This window comes from Argopecten irradians, chromosome 2 (assembly GCF_041381155.1).
Source record: "Argopecten irradians isolate NY chromosome 2, Ai_NY, whole genome shotgun sequence".
Lineage (NCBI taxonomy): Eukaryota > Metazoa > Mollusca > Bivalvia > Pectinida > Pectinidae > Argopecten > Argopecten irradians.
In genome coordinates, this window is record NC_091135.1 from 25,411,032 (window position 1) to 25,423,712 (window position 12,681).

Here is a 12,681-nt window from a genome sequence, read left to right on the forward strand (position 1 = left end):
GTAAATTAAAAACAATAAAACAAACGTGATAAAATCAATATCCTATTAAGAGCTAGGGTCATGTGAACACGGCCTCCCATGACTAAACCCAACCGGATGTGGGTAACTGTAGTTACGCTCTACAAAAATGGTAACGGTGATTTAAGTCAGATTTCGCATGCCGCAATTTACATGTTTGTAGGGCAATGCTGACCGTGCTGTCAATTAAATGTGTTTATTAGATAAAATAAATAAATTTTGAAGCTTGGCGCTCAACTGTAAATTTCTATAAACGAAGAAAATAACCATGCAAATATGACCAGTTGGAAGGTAACTGAATACATGTTATGATCACGTCAGTGGGTAACTGATTCACTAGATGTAGGTAACTGAAATACAATGGAATAGTAAACTGTCTTGTAAATACCACACAAGCATTAACTGACATGAATATTCAAGGGCAGATGGACACACATTTCTACGAGTTGATTTTATAGTAAGATTTTATCACTGAGATTTCGCCAAAATTTTTGAAAACAATGTTACGTATCAACACGGACATACCAAAATATAGCGAGTCGGAAGGACGTTTTAGGATTCTTAAAAAATAGAAATTCAATTTTTCGCACGTAGTGCGGTTTTGACGGCAAATTTCATTTTTCTGTTCCATAAAAGTTGCACTGGATATATTAACACTATTTTTGCCGACTTAAGCATTCCTTTGCCCAACTATTCACTTTAAATACGCGAATCGTAAGAAAACACTTGGTACAGCTATAATCAACTTCGCTATGCAAGGTACGTATTCAGTTCAATACCCTCTCTATCGAATATGATAGGTACCAGGTGTTATTCTCGTTGACATATTTCTTTTTTTTGTGCACAGACGTCAATTCCGTCTTTGCATATTACAGAGTTAGCTCCCTTGTGGGTAGGTATCCATTGTGACGTCATTATTTTATGGGCGCAATTTACGTCGTTTTCTCCGAAAAGTGTGACGTTACGCTCGCAAACACATGACGTCAGAACCAATACTTACCTGCAAGGGCAGATAACTCTGCCATATGCAAATACAAATTAGACGTGTGACGATAATAAATGACACTCTCAAGCGACAGCGATTTTAAATCATGTATAATCATAATCACCATTAAAGTGAATAGTCGGACAAAGAAAACCAGTCTAAATGCGTTCATTAGCCTTCCAAAAGTTCTCACATATTAATACGACGGTCACGTTCTGATTACGTTTCCCAGTTCTGACCATTAAAGTAAAGACAAGTTGAAAGCATTGAAAGCGAGGCTGCGTGGAAATGTAACCACGGACATAGTAAGTCGGGAGGACGTTTTGGGATTCCTATATTTTAAATTAATTTCTTCGTACGCAGACAATTTTTGATGAGAGAGTTTATTTTTCTATTTCATAAGAAATTATACTGAATACATTCACACCATTTTTACCGACTTAAGCTATCCTTACCCGACTGTTCACTTTAATTTATCAAAAGATTAATGTATACTATGAACGAATCTGACATCTCGTAATGACTTATGAAATGATGACCGAAGGGCTATGAAATATGGTATTTTACCTGTCAATTCCTTATACATGTACACCTCGTGTCGTTTTGGAAACTATGGAGGAAGGTAAATATTCAGAGCACTAAACCATATAAAACGTAAACAATAAATATACATTAGATCAGTATTTTATTAAGACCCGTGTATTTGCTGTTTTTTTATTCGCCCATGCGTTTCTCAGATGTATTCATCAAATGTAATATCAATCCCGAAATCAGCGGCGAAAAGCACGCGAGGAAACTAGACTCACTCCAGATACTATATTGCGAGTCCAGTGTCAAAATTTGATGGAGAGAATCTCCCCTTAGATGTGACGTCACAATCTCTAAAGCATAAAGGGACTTTCCTTCTACATTGACGTCAGGATAATTCAGCAATGATGTCACTATTTGTAACTTCATAGGGGTATGAAAAAAATTGTTTATAATTAATCTTTGAGACTACAAGATAAAATAAAATACGTTAAAACATACAATTCCATTGATTTTCCGATGCATTAGTTTTGTTTAAAATCAATACCCAACGTCGTTGTATCTATTGTGACGTCACAATAACGTCAGGGTTTCACGCCAGGACACAAGTCAAAACTTAGAAACGCGCTCCCCATAAAAATTTTCAACACATATAATACTGTATATATCATATAATGGCTTTTTGTTTTAAATTATACCATAATCAATTTTATTTAAGCGGAACAGATAAGAGAGAAGAAAGACGTAGATATATAAAGAAAGAGGGATAGTGGACATAATATCAGTAGTTTACAACTTATTTACATTCATTTGATACATGTTTTTATATTTATTTACAAAGAAAACTAAAAATTGTCACTGAACAATTTGACGGGCTTTTCACCAATAAGGATTTTCTTTCAAGGACATTCATAATAACAAACTTGGTAGCACTTTATCGCCACGTGTTACAGGTCCAATTTCAGGACTCTATGCCTTCCAGATCTTCAGAAGAAGTCGTTTGAAAATTCTAGGATTTTTGGCCCATATGACCTTGAAGGTCAAGGTCAATAAGAGTATCAAACTTGGTAGGCATTTATCTCAGCATGCTACAGACCTAATATTAGGTCTATGGGTCTTCTAGAACTTGAGAAAAAGATTTTTGAATGATTTTTTTTCCCAAAAAAATGTACTTTTAAACTTTGATCCTTATTCCAACCGGAAGTTGACGTTTTATAGAAAAGTGTTACATTAGTTATTTACTCCATTTTTTTATTTACATAACATATCCAAACAGAAAGAAATGCGTAAAGCCGTCAACGAGATATTGACATTGGTTTAAAACCGGAAGTGAGGTCATAGCGGCCATATTGAATGTCCGGCAAGCATAAAAATGCTGTTGTCACACCTTCAACGCATGCCCTACGTTATGGTGACATGTACATGGGTATATATCTTACCTTTTCGGAGAGCCTTTGTATACAAGTTTTTGTGAAGAAGAATAATGAAAAACAGAACAAAAACAACAGGTCTTCTCACCCATTGGTAAATAGCCCTAAATATGCATGAATAATGAAAACAAAAATAAGTATCATAAGTTGGCCGATCCAAGCCTAATTCGTCAGTTATTCTCCATGTTTGTCAGTTATCCATCATTCACCTAAAAATCATAACTCAGTTACGCACATTTGAATTTCAGTTACCAACTAAATGTCAATTTTGTGATAGGTTGTTTCGCTTATTCATAGTCATTTACGTATGCGTTACGCTTCAAATTTTATTTTCATACAAAAATGATTCATGAGATAAGAATAAAAACCTTTAAAATATCGCAAATTACATAAACTGAGACATGCGAAATCTGAACTAAATCACCGTCACCATTTTTGTAGAGCGTAACAATAGTTACCCACATCCGATTGGGTACAATGACCAAGCAAGCGGTGTGCTGTGTGTGACGGCGAGGTGTTTTCAGATACTGTGGTGTATTTGCGTTTTCTTGTATATACTAGAACTAATGTCATTTTAAGTCACCTGAACCTAGGTCATGGTGACATATTGCGAGTCTTTTGTCGGTCGTCGTGCGACGTCCATAAACATTTTTTCTTGTGAACACGATAATTTGAGTAAATGTAAACCGAGCTTAATAAGACTTTTAATGTAGATTAACACTTGAAAGATCGCAGACGAGTAAGACAAGAGCCCATGGGCCTTAACGGTCATCTGACTCATGGCACAAAACAACAAAGTCATAGTATAAAGTATTGGTTAACGATAAATATAAACAATACAGAAACTCCTTAGTTGAATACGCGAGTTTCTGAAATAGGTAAATGTCATTTTTGAACAAACTTGGTAGCCCTTCATCCATAAATGGTTTTAACCCATTCAAGGATTGATATAAGGAGAAGTCAGATTTTGAAGCCAAATTTGAGCAAAGCTCCCATTTTGGACCTCCGCCGTACTATCCCCATGGGTCTTACCTTGGTCCTTTATAAAATATGATTGTCCTCACCTGAAGTTCCCCCTTCTGAATTCATTAAAACCCTATAGACCAATTTTCATTCAGATCGGAGACTGAAACCTGAAAACAGGAAGTGGACCAGCAGCCATCTTTGAATACCAAAATCTTAACGAAAATGTTTGCATGTTGTTCGGCATCAATTAAAACCCCTATTGACCAATTAACATTGAGACGGAAACCTGAAAACAGGAAGTGGGCCAGCTAAAATTAAGAAAATTGCCCTTTTGGGGCTCCACCCCTCATCCCCTAGGGGTCGAACCAGACTAATTTATACAAAAATGATTGTCCTTCCCCAATGATGTTTCACATCAAATATGGATAAAATAGATCAAAAGATGAAATAAGAGTAGGATTTTAAAGCTAAGACTAAGAAAATCTGCCCTTTTGGGGCCCCACCTCTCAGCCACTAGGGGTCGGACCAGGCTCATTTATATAAAATATGATTGTCCTTCCCAAATGATGTTTCATACCATTTATGGCTGAAATCCATTCAAGGATGATGGAGGAGTAGGATTTTATAGCTAAGACTAAGAAAATCTGCCCTTTTGGGGCCCCACCACTCAGCAACTAGGGGTCGGACCAGGCTCATTTATATAAAATATGATTGTCCTTCCCAAATGATGTTTCATACCATTTATGGATGAAATCCATTCAGGGATGATGGAGGAGTAGGATTTCAAAGCTAATATTAAGAAAATGTTCCCTTTTGGGGCCCCGCCCCTCTGCCCCTAGGAGTCGGACCTATCTCATTTATATAAAATATGATTGTCCTTCCCCAAGGATGTTTCACACCAAATATGGATGTTATTTACTCAAGGGTTTAGGAGGAGTAGGTTTTTGTAGAAATAGTTTTACGCACAGCGGACGGCGCACGTCGCACGACGACGGGCGAAACACGATTACAATAGGGCATCATGACCTTCGGTCAGATGACATAAAATCGGCTTGATTCGACGGTAATTTACGAAGTTATTGCCCTTTGCACTATTAATAATTAGACCTTGTGAATATGATAACTTTAGTAAATATGCACCGAACTTAATGAAACTGTTTATAGACTAACATTGGAAACATCTCGAACAAGTTTCAAAATCAGTTTTTTTCGGCTCTACCTTTATTACGGACTTATTGCCCTTTGCCAAAACAATTATTGAACCTTTTGAACTCGAAAATGTGAGTTATTATGCAACATGCTTTATGAAACTAAATGAAACTTTGGTTGTAGACCTGTAAGATCAGTGTTCCTATTTTGGTGAACAAAAGACATTAGTTGACTTGTAAATAATGTACTTCACTGCATACATGGGAGGCCGTTCCAACATTACCTTGACTGTTAATAGAACGTTGGCTATTAATAGGAATTAGCTGATCGAAAAAAACTAATTTGTAATTGAAATAGGTTTTATTTTTAATCATATTTGATATTTAATGAGTAAAAATAACAAAAGTAAATATCAAAAATATTAATGAAAATGTCATTATGTAAACGATACAACTTTCTCATGTCTATCATTGTAAATATAGTGTCACGTCAACCATGATGAGGAAAAAATCGATATGGATAAATAGGATAAAGTACAAGTCTATATATCAGAATTACATAATGATGCTACGTTTGCCGTTTATATGCGACCAGTGAAATAGATTTATAAGATATTTTCCTACCTTGAAGGTTGGACAGGGAAACCTTTACCCGAGGAGGTGATTCGCGACTATCCAACCCAAGGCTTGCGAGGGTAAGACTGTCGTGAATCTTCCCCCACGCTAATTTCCCTGTCCTTTTCTCTAGGTAGGGAAAGATCCCTTTTTGCCTTTGTAATTTCCAAAAGAAATGCTTAAAACTACTAATTGTCTAACCTATTTAAAAAAGCGAACAAACACATTTATTTTCTAACTTTATTACCATAAAGATTTTAGTTCACCTGAGACGAAGACTGAACTGACCTATTCTAATCGCCTTGTGTCCTTCGTCGTATGTCCGTATTAATTTACATTTTCGACTTCTTCTCCAAAACTGTTCAAGCAATTTCAATGGAATTTTGCACAAACCTCATTAGGCAAAAAGCCAATCAAAATTGTGAATTATATGGTACCCAACTCCAAGGGGGCTGTAGGAGGGCCCAAAAGGTGTAAAATTTACCTAAATTTCAAATGTATATTTTTTTACTTGCATTGTAAGCCTTAATGGCCTGTACAAAATATTATATGACCATGGGTCTCTCGTTTCCCCCTAGAGAGAGGGTTAAGTTAGGGAACATATTTTTGAGCATTATTCTGTCTTTGTAATAGGAAATTAGACAAATATTGTCAGAATTATCCCTATAAGATGGACATTAATTCTTATAAACAAATTTTGCATGACTCAGCCAAAGGGATCTTAGGGGCGAGCTCAAAAGGGGTCAAATAATCTAAAACTCGAAAATCTTCTTCAAATATTCTGTAAATTGTAGAATTATTAGCTTTAGATATCGCATTTTAACAGGCATATCGGACCTCGCTGACCCTGTGGGAAGACACCAAGCAACATTTCCCCCTCCAGGTCACATTATACTGTAAAACAAGTCGTCTCAACCTCTTAATGTTTAGTTCTACGCAGGGTCAGAAACTACCGCTAGGGGACAGAACGCAGAGCATCCCTCACAGAAGCAAGCGCTCAACAGAAAGCCAAAAGTGAAGTGGTGTCAAGGGAAACGTTAGGGAAGAAAGTCAGAAAGGAAGAAAGAAAAAATAAGATTATTAATTTAGATGCTTTTTACAATAATGTAATAGGGGCGGCAGGTACAATTATAACGCCCCAACTGCAGGGTAGACGCAAATTACTACATGCAAATGTACTCCCTGCACGCAAAAATCCCTTTCAGGGAGAAGCTGTCCTGACATCGATTGTTAAAATGTGTTAAGACACAATCAGCAAGTACACCGACAATGAATTCCTAGAATAATGTTCTATGGAATATATGACAAACAAACATGGACCATCTGTTACACACTATATATCTTCTTATAGCTTCTATATCTGTGCCCAATATAATCAGTACATTTGAATAAGAACACACCAACTTTCTTTTCCTTTTGACTGACCAACAGGGTAATCTAATGTTTAACTGATTGTCCTGTTATTGGATGGTTACATATTGCTGAAGATGGACCAATAGTTCAAGTTAAAGTTGATTAATTGTCATATGGCGTTATCGATTTCAGGTATATTTGATTTGATTTGACCATATATATAGAGAGAGAGCAGAGATGCATTACTATATCAAATAGCGGTATACCTCCGAAGGCAGATACTAGAAAAACCGAAATGAATTCTACCTATCTTGTAACACTTTTGTTGGTGTTTGGGCTGTTTTCGAGTGCTGGATCAGCGTGCATTGGGTGCCCAGAAGGTAAGAACAATGACATTACATTTCAATGTGGTAAAAAACGCTACATGATTACAAAATGATTTCGTTTAACCATCATAGTCAATTTTATACAGGTGCAGAGGAGAAGAATTGTATTAAATATTAAAACTACAGCAACATATGCTTTATTTCGAGCGTGTAAATCATTTTCGTAATTAGATAAATATCTTTACGCCAGAATTCAAACAAGGAGCCGCAAAGCATGGCAATATTCCCCGCGCCCCGCAGTTGGCTTGAAAACATCAAATACATGAACAAGTATATGATCAACCTCAAAATATGAGTTGTTATAGTTTAGCTTTAATTATATATATTTGTGACTAAGTTTCCATGCTGATAGAAAAAAAATACCCGGGAGGTTGACATTAGCAACAGGCACAACTAAGACATTAGTCTGAAAAATACAGAAAATTTCTGTAAAGGTACCGCAGTCTCCCAAAACACGCACCTTGCATAACATACACGTAACACATCGCATACATGGGAGGCCGTCCTTACATGACCATAGCTGTTAATAGGACGCTAATTAATCAAACAAACAAAGCGTTGAACGGTTTTAAAGTTATAGCCCGTATATATTCATTATAAAAGACATTATCCAGCACAAACATAATGCATTTCAACGGTGAACAATTGCAATTGAGGCAATAAGAAAAATATCTAATGTCCTAAGTGCAGGGTCAGTTTTCAGTTGCTTATTATAACTCCGACTAATAACTATTAACTCTAGTAAACGGAGTGATTATAAGGAGATATATTTCAATATTTGTTTGTTCACTTTAAAGACACGTCCTGTTAATAGGCAGGGTCATGGAAGGACGTTACTCCATGTGTGCGATGTGTTGCGTGTATGAAGTGCGTGGTGCGTGTTTTGGGAGACTGTGGTATATTCTTGTTTTGTCTCGTACAGTTGACTCTTGCCTTTTTATAGTGCTATATTACAGGTGCTAATGCTCAACATAAGGTCAAAAGTGAAGCGATAGTGTTAATGGAACAGGAGGAAAGTTAGTTGGAAAGAAACAAATAAGATCCCTTTATATACTTTTTGCGATACTTCTTACGACTTCCTTAGTCTGATGTAATGGTATGTTTTGATTTGGTTTGTTATGTTAACGTCCAATGAACAGACGGTCATTTGAGGACGGCCTCCATAGAGTTGCGGCGTGTGGATATCTGTCTGTTTTAGGAGGCTGCGATCTAATCGCAGTGCAGTCTTTTTTTTATTGGTGGAAAACCTACATGTACGCCCATCAATAAAATAACAAAGTCCCATTCCTGTTATGCCTAGCGCTAAGCAGGAGCAGAAACTACAATTTTTAGAATATACTGTTACGGCCAGGGGATTTAACCCAAAGCATTCCATGTTCCTTTATCAAATAACATCTAGCTTTAGGCTGCAAGTCTTACCATGAATGAGGTTTGTTAACCATTATATTGTAAAAAAGGAGTACGAATTACATTGTATATATTTTCTCGTAACTGATGAATATACCTAACAGTCGTGTGATTATTTTTGCAGAAAATACGAGATTTGAAAAAAATCTAAAAAAAAATCGGAATATTTACTATAAAACAGAGAAAGTCCATCAACCAAATACAAAAAAATGTATAACAACATCCATTTACATTGAACTGACCCCGTTTGTACGTGTGTTGATATCTATATTTTGGTAGCCTATGGTATATTGATTTTGTATACCTTTGTTATAGTGAAATTAGTGTCCTTTGTACAATTTTATGTAGTATACCGCTAACGATACTAAATCTTTCCCAGTTATATAATACTGATAACAAATATTTCAACTCGTCAACTATGGTGCAAACTGTGTAAACTAATGTCGATGGCGGGTTTTCCCATACACATATATGGCACTATAGGTAGGGCGTTATAATTGTACCCACTGCCCCAATTGGGTGATCGTAAAAGACGACTAAATTTAGGATATTATCTTTTCTCTTCTTCATTAAGGTTCATGTAAAGGCTTTAAACAGTGATATTTTGCAAGCCTAAAACTCATTACTGTGCTGCAGTTGAACAGAACTAATTTTATTAATTGTTGGTATATACCCTGGCTAACTGTCAGTCTTACTGTTGATATGTAATTTGTGAAGCTGCTTGTAAAATTCAGTGAAATTTCAGAAAAATGTATATTTCTGGAGAAGACATAGAACTCGTGTGAATTGCATTGATGGAACCAAATAATCATGCCATCATGTTCAGTTGTGAATATGCCAGGTACTCCATTAGTTTGTTTGGCAAAATCGGACCAGCAAATAGCGCATGAGCCTATTGTAGTAAATGCCAATGGCTGCTATAAATGGCGGATCACAAATATCGCATATAACAAGCCATTTCAATTGATACAAATGTTCTTATAGACACCATAAGGTACTCTGAACATGACAAGAAGACTCTTCACGAAAAAATAGTTCAACCGATCTGTTTGGGGCGAAAATTGCAGATTTCCGGAAAGAGCCTAAAAGTCCACATTTTAACTATTTTTTTTCGTTAATAGTCTTCTTGTCATGTTCAGAGTACCTTATAGTGTATATAAGAGTACTTGTATCAATTAGAATGTCTTCTTATATGCTATATTTGTGATCCGCCATTTAAAGCAGCCATTTGCATTTACAACAATAGGCTCCTGCGCTATTCGCTGGTCCGATTTTGCCAAACAAACTGTTGGAGTACCTGGCATAGTCACTACTGAACACGATAGCATGCTTATTTGGTGCCATCAATGCAATTCACACGAGTTCTATGTCTTCTCCAGAAATATACATTTTTCTCTTATTGTACTGAAATTTACAAGCAGCTCCACAAATTACATATCCACAGTAAGACTAACAGTTAGCCAGGGTACATACCAACAATTAATGAAGTTAGTTTTGTTCAATTGCAGCACAGTAATGAGTTATAGGCTTGCAAAATATCACTGGTTAAAGCCTTTACATGAACCTTAACTAACTTTCTTCTTCCTAACGTCTCCCTTGACATCGTCTCACTCTTGGCCATCTGTTGAGCTAGCTCTGGATTCTGTCTCCTGGCAGACACATCAAATTCTTTAAAAGTGGTGGTGTCTGCCTCTGCTTATCGCTCAGAATTAAGGAAGTGGGACGACTGGTGCGCCTCTTGTTAGTATGATATGACCGGATGGGATGTGTTGCATGGTGTCTTCAGCGGCATACTCTTTAGTGTGTGGAATGTGTGTTTTGGGAGTCTGCTTTTTATTTGCGTTATATCTTCTTGTATAGTGGAACTGTTACCACTTTTATAGACTTTGATGTTCAAAAACAATTGATTCATGGAATATGCGTAAATATTGAAAATTCTTTATTCACGTATAATTGTATAAACGTATAAAAGATATAATGTGTAAAAATATATCCTTCATGGAGATACATACTTCTAGGTGGGCACAAAGATCTGTTTGGTATATATTCACCTTAATTGTATTTTAAACAGGGGGCAGCAGCAATGGTAACCATATAAGCCATATAAATGACGATGCTTTGATCAGCCATCGTGTCAAAAGAAGTAAGTATAACACTTCTTAATTATTTCTTTACATCGTGTATACATAATTGGAGATCAGAAAAGCACAGATAACAATTTACAGTAATTTGATAAAAGTAAAAACTCTTTTTATTTAAGTTTTGGTTCTACTTATAAATCAAAAATGTCATTTTCATATGAATCAGTTGCATGTAAATAGGTGTCAACAAATGATTATGTGAGTAATTTAAGTTTTAAAATGATATTGAACAAGAACAATGAGTTCTTAAAATCATGTACAATGCAATCTTATAAAACAAAAATCTTTATTCTTACTTCTCTTCATAAATGATCAACAGAACTTTATTCCAGGTCACTTTTTGTTGGTCTTTTAAATTAGTACATGTACCTGTGGTTTGACAGGTTTCACTTTTGTTTTAGAATATGCAGTTATATTTGTACAAAGGACACAGGTTCAATATACTTACAGTTATATGTACCTGCCGTTTCTGAACTGAAGAATATAAGTCATCAAACCGTGATTCCGAATGGGGTGTGTTCAACGTGTTTGTTTTAGTTTTACGACCTATCGACAACTAAGGTCATTTAGGGCCAAAACGTATGAAACGGACTGAGAATAAGGACATATATTTTACTTTAACATTTCAATTTTTTGATCGATTTTCATAACATACATTCCAATATTACATGGGATAAAACTAAACCTTACACTAAAATACAGAACTATATACATTTCAATGATTGCATGTGTAGCACACTTGACTACTGTGATATGAATTATAGGTTAATAAAGAATATAATATGTATATCACAAAAACTATCAAGCGATTAAAGATTGTTCTTCCTTTTCAAATAAGGAATTCCATCCACCCCATCGTTTAAGGAACTATGTATATTCACTTTTTGATTTATATAAAAAGTTTTCAATCTCATAGTATAGACATATGTGAGATTTCAGAACTTTAAAACAAACAGAGCTTTTCTCAGTAGGACATATATCTTAATCAGATAGTGTACAATAGAACGATAAGTAAGGCAGTGGTTATTTTTGCTCTAAGTTTTTAAAAGGTGTTAATGTTGACTGATGATGAAATGTTTCTAACTAATCATCTTAAGTAAACTTAATATGTCTATCGACAGGTCAACCATTTGGTAATCCGGGGCTGCCAACACCTCCCCCTGAGGGATAAAGACGTCAGCGGTGAAGTTTAACGCAATACATCGAGTGTGCCTTTGTCACAGTATTTGTCAAAGATGATAAAATATTTAAATCTTCCATTTCGTTTGAAGTTTATTCTTTATTTGAATATGCAACATTTTCTGGTATTGCGAAAAGACATTATTAAGAATTATACAGCTTCCTGTCGTCGCTAGGTTAGGAAACGAAAAGAATATTGCTTAATATTTCAAATGAAATACAACAAATTTACGCATAAAACTATTTGCATGATAATTGACGAATCGGACACCCATTTTAAAGTCACATTCCATTATAGAGACCTATGCCTATATCTGGCTCAAGTGACCGAATTAATTTTTTGGTTGTATTGTATCTCTTTATCATAGTATGTTGTGGCCCCAACATCATATCACTAAATAAAAGCCTCTTGCTTATTGACAAGTCATTTAAAAGTTTTTAGCCAATTTGACCCCGTGACCTTGAATGAGGGAAGCTCAAAGTAATTCATTTCAAAAAGCTTGGTGCGCATCTCCGCTTGCTGCT

At 35.6% G+C, this 12,681-nt stretch overlaps 1 long non-coding RNA gene across 1 annotated transcript; it reads left to right on the forward strand.

The window, feature by feature from the left end:
- Positions 1–7,067: 7,067 nt before the first annotated feature.
- Positions 7,068–12,233, forward strand: LOC138316939 (uncharacterized). Its single transcript, XR_011207688.1, has 3 exons — positions 7,068–7,423; positions 10,908–10,979; positions 12,099–12,233. It is a non-coding gene; the product is annotated as an uncharacterized lncRNA (long non-coding RNA).
- The last annotated feature ends 448 nt before the right edge of the window (positions 12,234–12,681 follow it).